The sequence below is a fragment of the Pipra filicauda genome, unplaced genomic scaffold (assembly GCF_003945595.2).
Source record: "Pipra filicauda isolate LSUMZ 115617 unplaced genomic scaffold, ASM394559v2 scaffold330_size805480_pilon, whole genome shotgun sequence".
In the NCBI taxonomy this organism is placed as follows: Eukaryota; Metazoa; Chordata; class Aves; order Passeriformes; family Pipridae; genus Pipra; species Pipra filicauda.
In genome coordinates, this window is record NW_024104455.1 from 579,140 (window position 1) to 587,130 (window position 7,991).

The window sequence follows — 7,991 nt, forward strand, 5'->3', positions numbered from 1 at the left end:
TTCCTCTCTGGGTTCCAAAAAAGGCTGCAGGGCAAGGTATGAGTTTACCTGGACGAGGAAGAGGCTGAGATGGGCAAAACTAAAACTCCCCAGGGGGAAGAGTCAGAACAACAGAGGCTCCTTCCTCAGGATTCTTTCCAAGGCTGATCTTACTCCATAACTTTCCTTCAAAACCTTGGCTCAGAATATCAGCACGTGCTAATAGAATTTGCTGATGACACAAAACTGGGAAACAACACCAGTTCAGAGTGTTAGAGCGCGTTACAGTAGGAGCTCATGATCCAAAGTAGCAGAAAAGGGAGGAAATTCAGTAGCATGAGGTCATACATTTGGGAACTACTGTTTTTTAGCTGCAAGCAAGGAATTCATCACCCAACAGCAACAGAGCTTTTTCCCTGAGCAAAGGGCAGTTATGGATGATAACATGATGCAGCTGTGAAGAGGGGACTTCACTTTAAAATACTTCCAAAGAGGTGTGTCTGTTAGTGATCCCTCGGGAAAGGTTGAACTAATGCCACTGTAAAAGCTTTTGGTCAGCTTTGCCTTGCAACAGCAGGTGCAATTCTTGCTTCCAGCTCCCAACACAAATTCCCAAGGGACACAAAATATGGGTGGAGAAGGGTTATCAGGATAATTAGGAGAAAAATGGCTGCATGGTCTGAAGTTGTGCCAGGGCAGGGTTAGGTTGGATCTCAGGACAAAGTTCTTCCCCCAGAGGGTGGTGGGCACTGCCCAGGCTCCCCAGGGCAGTGGGCACGGCCCCAAGGCTGCCAGAGCTCCAGGAGGGTTTGGACAACGCTCTGAGGGACAGGGGGGATTGTTGGGGTGTCCTGGGCAGGGCCAGGGGTTGCACTTGGATGATCCTTGTGGGTTCCTCCCAAACTCAGGATACTCTGTGATTCCATGAAGTCAGGTGCCATCCATAAGTGTGCTGGGCAAAAACACTTGGGGAGAAAAGCTCTTCAAGCACCAGGACAATTTCATCATAGTAACATATGGATACACACTGGCCATCAAAATGTTCAAATCACTGGGATAACCAGATTCTGGAAAAGGCTTCCTCTGGGATCATGGAGTTAAATAATCCACCCACTCTTATCGTGGAGCGTGATGAGTTAGAAAAGGGAGCATAGACCTGCACCAGGTGATGCAACGAGTCTTTTTTAACCACTTGTCCTGTCCTAGCACACTTCCTTGGTGCTATCCCTCGGTAACATAAGTGATAAAACATAGAGCTTTGAAGCTCCAACGTTTCCTCAGGTTTCAGAAGACAATTGAAGGCGTTTTCAAGCCTACACTCCACGCCCTGCCTGTCAGAGTGTGTGGACTCAGGTTTCCCAGTATAAAGAGCACACAGAGCATGACAGTGAGATATCAAAGGCATGTCCAAACCACTTATACTGAAGAAAAAAAAAAATCTGGCTACAGCAAGGCCTTCTAAAAACCCCATTGAAAGAACTGGAAGAAGTAAAGGCTTTGAATACTTCTGTTTTGCCTGCTATCATCTGCCCTTTTCCACAGCAAATTTTCAGCAAAACAGATTTTTCCCATTCACCACTGAGACACCTGCAAGAGGCTCAGAAGCTGTTTCCCATCTGTCTGGTGGCTGTGGTTCCACGGAGCCCTACAGGTGCTGATAATAGATACAGAAACCAATTTTTAGGAATTTTTTCCCCATGGGCTCACAAAAGCTGAGGTTCTTGGGCTGGCAGGCTTGGCAGGGAAGACATTTTTCCTTGTGCAGCATTCATTTTCTGATGCCTACAGCACTGTCCAACAAGAGGGAATTGCACAGCTTTTCAGGACACATCATTCTTTCCGAGTGTTCTATTTAAAACATGCAATCACAAAACCCATAAATTATTATCACTCAGCAACTGGGACTTCCTGCCCTAAAAGCTCTTTGTTTATAAATCATCACCAATCCTTTTATTAGTGAATTCTCCAGTAACCCAATGTATTTGAGGACTACCTGGAAGGGTATGACTGATGCTTCCTGCTCGTATTTTCCCGCTTTCCTAATAAATCAGGAATGACAAGCAGCCAGAGCATCTCCATCTGAGCACTGCCCACCTTGTGGGCTCCTCTTTTTTGTTGCATTTTCTGCACACTGTTCTACTTCCCTGCATCCCACCACACCCTCTGGAGCCTTGCAGGAGTTGAACAGCAAGAGGACAGTTTTGTTTTTCTTTCCCTCCCCCAAGACACCTTTTCTTTCATCCTGGGCTGAGTCTGAGTCATCTCAGAAGACTTTACTACACCCCTCCAACAGCCTCCAGGCCCTCTCTCCTCAGGAGAGCAGCTCCCCAAATTTTGGCACTCCAAGCACCAAGCTTTTGAATGGAGAAGTCAATGACTTCTTGAAGCACATTCTCATTCATGTTCTCCACTCTTGAAAGCGAGCCCTTCCTTATCTCCACCCATCTTGCTGCTGGAGATCACAGAGAACAAACAGTTAACAAACTCCCCGGGCAATGCCTCGGGTGTGTTTTCACATGGAGCTTTGCATCACACCCCAGCATGCCTGCACATGTGCAAGACTCCAAGTTCAAAGCCACAATTTCCCAAAAGTTTGGGTTCAGATTTTTTTTTTTTTTTTTTTTTTGCTTTGCCTGATTCTGTTGCTTTTATGCAAAAAAAGCATTTCTATGTTATGCTGAGAGCCAGGGGCTTGTGTGGGTAGACAGACAGAGGGATCCATCACTTTCAAAACATTAAACCTGTTTTTCCCTCCTCATTCCAGTGCTTCACAAAGCAGTGACTAAATCATTGCTGCTTTTCTCCCTCTGAAACATGTCTCTGTCTTTCTGCCACTGAAGTGAAGGGAATTTTGCCCCAGGTGAGACCAGCCAGGAAAGCAAGAGTGAACCGCAGTGACAGCGCCAGCAGGAACATGGCCAGGGGGTAAAGTTGTCTCATCCTTTGTGATCCTCTGCATCCTCTGGCTTTTGTGCCAAGGAAACAGCACCTCACCTTTCCCTGAAGTGCTGTGGTGTGGGGAGGGTGGAGAGCAGACTTTTCTTGACAGGTTCTTCAGCTGGGCTGTGAAGGAGACCCGTCTTATTAATGCTTTCCTTAAATACTCTGAAAAAAACCCATCTTTTATTCCACACATAGCTGCCTTCAAAGAAAGATGGTTTGTGGGAAGAGGAAATGGCTTTTCTTAGCTTCCCTAACACAGCTGGAAAACACAGGTGAGATTTTGGGCACACAGCCCTTTTTCTGGCTTCTTTCTCCTGTAATTGCTTTAGGATGTGCAACGGATGTACAGCACACCTACAGGAGAAAAGAATTCTCTTCAGGAATATTAGCATGGCTGTGAGCCTTCCAGCAGGACCACCCTTCCCAATTCTATACCAGTCTTCTGCTGAATTTAGGAACTGCTTAATTACAGCCTGCTTAAATGGTGCCAGTCAGTTGAACAGCGCCAAGGGGGCCACGGGCAGGCTGTCTGCCCCAGCCTGGAGCAAAGGATATTAGGGATAAAAGGATGTTTTTTTCCCTATCCCACAACCTAAACCTCTTTATAGACTCGCCAGGTTGAAATCACTAACAAATCATTTTTGGACCCGTCTTACTCTGCCAACAAACGAGCCTCGAAATCTTCCGGAGGTGGCTCGAAAACGCAAGCAGAGAAACGGAATCTTAGTTTTCTCCTCGGATATTTCCATCTGGAATATTCCGAAAGACACGTTGAATTAAGCAGAGGAAAAGAACACACCGAAGCCCTTCAAGAACACTCCGGGAAAACAATGGCACTTGCAGCGACTTCCCTCCAGAGCGTCGAGGAGGGGAGAACAAAGGGCCGATTTATCGGGCACGCGAAGAATGGTGTTATTGTTCCTTTATTTCCGACACATACCCACCCAAACAGAAGGCAACCCTTCCCCCAAACACACACCAGGCCAGGGGTGTCTCAGCTGCCCTGCCTGTGCAGGCAGGAACGCCGAGTACTTCACGGGATTGCTCAACAAGCTCTGAGCAAGCGGCTCTAACCCCTGGCAAGCGCGTTGGGGTGGGGGGTTTTCAGGCTGAATTTGCATGGAGGTGTAAAGAAGGGCTCTGACTTGTCTCCACCTCTGAAAGCTCGTTAATTATTCCTTTGATTCATTCACTCAGTTGCCTGGTTAGCAGGGAACAAGCCGCGTGCTGGAACTTGACCTCCCCGAGCGTGTTGTGAGCCCTGGCAGAAGGGCTGGTTTGAGTGGCATCTCCACAAACACCAAATTTCCAGTAAAAGGAGAGAGGTTTCTGCAGGATGACTGTAGCAGGGGCTGGTATGACGTCCATCCCTCCAGTGGTGGCTGTACAAACCTGGCTATAAATCATCACCACACAAAAGGCTCCTTTCCAGGTCAGGGCTTCACCTCCGGCCCCAGCAGATGCTTCCCAAAGCTGTTCATCCTCCAGGAGCTTCCAGGAGAAAAAAATATCAAATGTGTGATGACCACCAGCAATTGCTACTGCTTTTGTGATGAATTAGGATAAGAACTGACTGCACAGTGGTGTCCTGACCCAAGCTCAACAGAGAATAAGCTGCAGCATAAGCATAAGCATGGATAGCACCCTCATTTCTGTACTCCAGCTATGACTTTCAGCCTCATGTTTTAATCTAGTTCAATACTGCAAGCACTTGAAAGCAGACAAAAAGACAGGTCTTAAGTAAATTCTTTCACTTTGCTTTGTGTTACTGCGATTTTTACTTTTTCCACCAGATTCTTGATGAATCCTTTAACAGAAAAAATGGGATTAACAGGAGAAAGCATGGCAGCATTGGTTTCCTCACTTGCTGGCCTTTGGTTTCTGAGCCACTGAATTTCTCCTCTCTTCATGCTGAAATAAAAAAGAAGTTGCCATAACTCGGGGATTCCTACACACTTTTTTGCAGCATGAGCAAAGCCAACTGAAATTACCTTTGCCCAGGAGGGCACATGGGCAGCTAATGCTCAGTAACTAAGTTTGGATGGCAATTCATCTGACCCACTGAAGGCATCAAGTTATTTCAGGTAATTGTCACTTTACAGCACCCTGAAAGGAAGAGGAAAATCCAGAGGAATTCACCTTACCCTAAGACAGAAAGCAAAAATAGGCCAGTTGACTCATGCCCAAAAACACACCCATTTCTCCCACTGACAATAAAGGGAGCCTTGGGTGCTGTGCTGATGGAAACAGCACAGACATGTCAAGGTGAGTCAAATCCCACCCCCACAAGGAACCCTGAGCCACCAGGGCCTGGTCCAGGTCCTGCCCCTGAGCTGGCTGTGAAAAGGAGACTAGTCTGTTCTCTCTCACACTCCATAAAAAGTTGCAGAGGGTCTTCATGTCTCCAAGAGAATATTTCCCTCACCTCCAGGAATCACATGGAGGAGTGAAAAGTCTCCTACCTAGTTTTTGTAACTCATAACCCAGGCCATCACTGCCCTTCATCCAGAAGATCCGTGTCCCCACAGGGGTTCCTGAGGTGCTCTCCAGTGTCTCCCTGAAGTGCTGGCCCTGGAGCACTGATCTTGCCACCAGGATTTTGGGTGTTTGTGGCTGCCAGCTCACACCTTCACCTCTCCAAACTGCCCACAGATCCTCACTTGGGTCCAGGGGTTTGATCTTCCCAGATTTCAGTGTCAATGTCTCATCAATCAGGGCAATTGCCACTAATTCTATTGCAGCTGCTGTGAGGGTTAACAGCAGCCCTTGTAGCCCGGGTTACCTGGCAGAGATGGTGAGTGTCCCCTGGCCCACGGCTGGGTGATGGCCCTCCTTCCTCCCCTGTGCCATCCCCACTTCCTGAGCCTAAGCCTGGCCATGAGAAGAAGGTCTCCAAGGGACATAAGGAGCAGAGATGTCCGAGATGGCACCTGGTTGGCATGAAGCCATGTGGGATCCCCTGCAGCCTGGAGGTTGGCAGGCTGTCCCCAGCCCTTGGAGGGATGTATTAACCCAAGGAGGGTGCCCACACTCACTCAGGGCATGTCCCAGCTCTGCCAGGAGGTACTTGATGGTACCAGCTGGATGCTGGGGTGTGGTATAAATAGTACAGACTTCCACTATTAAGAAATAAGCACAGTAGGGAAACAAACACTGCACATGTGCACAGAGAGATGCATTCACTCAATAAACATGAAGCTCCTCAGCCAAAAAGGTGGGACTTCAGCTGAGAGAAAGCAGAGGAGAGCAGAGGGATGTCACCCAGCAGGCACAGGCACCACGCACACACACAGAGATCATTTAGCACGCAAAAGTAAAAAATAGCGGCTGCGTAGTTCGGAAATACAAAAATAGTTTGGCTGTTCCCTTCCCCTCTCCCTGCAGCCCCGGGCTTTGTTTGTGGCAGTTGCTATGGGGAGGCTGTGGCTGCCAGGCCCTGCTGGGGAACAATCCCAGGGAAATGGCCCTGTAACAGCTCCAGCCTCGGCTTTCCCCCTGTCCCCGCGAGTATCTGACTTGGTGCAGCTTGATGCAATAAAGCATCACAGGGCATCCCTTCTTCACAAAGCATTTTCTGCCCTTTTAAAACAGCTGTGGTGTCCAGGGAGAAAGTTTTTGGGCTGCTCCTTGCAATAAGTGCCATCTGCTCCACGAAATCGCTGTCGGCATCACAGAACTCCTCATGGGGGAATGCGCCCGTGGCCAGGTCTGACCTTGGGAAATATCCTGGACCAAATTCTGCTGGGTACCCTGACCCTGCAGAGCCATCTCTGCCAGGGAAAGCAGGACAGGGAACAGCAACTGTCCCCTTCCTCACCCCTCAGGGCGAGCTGGGGGCTCAGCACAGCAGCCAGTGCATCCCATGAGAGCAGTGACCTGCCTGTCTCAGGGGACACGGCCTTGGGGGGTGAAGTGGCAGCACTTCCAGCACTTGCAGGAGCACAAATGCCCTGCCTGATAACCAGTGTGTGCAGGCAAGGGCTTGCAGCACCCTCTGGCTCTATCCATAGGTGACTTGTCAAAAACATCCACCTCCTTTCCACACCCCCACCTCTGCCAAGCTCCCTCCCGACCATTCCATGCCTGGCCCAGTGAGAGACGTGGCAGCCCATGCAGGTGAACCATCCACCTCTCTGCCTCTGCTGCCTGGTGCCAATGGGCAGCCCTTCATGGAGTGCCTTCAGCCCGTCACCTCCTGTATTTGGGAGTTTAAACATTCCTGTCTGCAATAAACCTGTCTTGCTTCGCCCCACGGCTGTCTGAGCGCCGTGTTTCCCTTTCCTGCAGTGTTCAAATACACTGTTTGGCACCTAAAGGCCTCACATTTTTCTAACACCTTCTATGTTTGCAGCACTGTGCAGACATTCCTTGCCATCTCCCAACGCCCCGGCGAAGGCGCCGAGCAAATATTATTCTCTTTCCTTGGGTGGGAAGACTGAAACAAAGTGAGAGCAGCTTGTCTGGGACTGCAGGGCTCAGCCTCCCCAGAGCAGGTAGCTCCTGAGCCTCCTTTCCCTTTGTGAGAGTGCTCTGTTTGCTCTCAGCCCATGGACTTTCTCACACCTGGAGCCCATCCCTGTGGCTGGCAGGGACGTTTGCTCTCCATGAGCTTGGCCGCCGGGGCAGAGTAATGTATGAGCAGGGCATGAGTAAGAAATGTTTCCTGCTGGGGACTTGAGTTTAGGGCTGCTTTTTCACTCTGTGGAAACACCCAGCTCTTGAGAGCAGCCCTGACCTTCTCCACTGGCGGGGCTGGAAGTGCTGGAGCTCAGTTTTATGAAAAAGGCAAAGTGTGAAAAATGTGAGAGGACTTTGCAGAGCTCGTGGGTGGTTTTGCTGCCACGTAGGTGGGGACAGTGAGGTTGAGCAACAGGGACGGGAGTGGGGATTTACAACCTCCCCATCTCCAGTCTTGTGCTCCTCCAGCCCTGCTTCAAGCGGATCCAGCCCAAAAAGCCAGGTCTTTGCTTGCTTTACACAGAATAGATGGGGTTTTGCATGTTGAGCTGCCTGCCCACTTGAATTTTTCATTCACGTTGCCCCGAGGATCAGGTACCAGGTGACTCAAT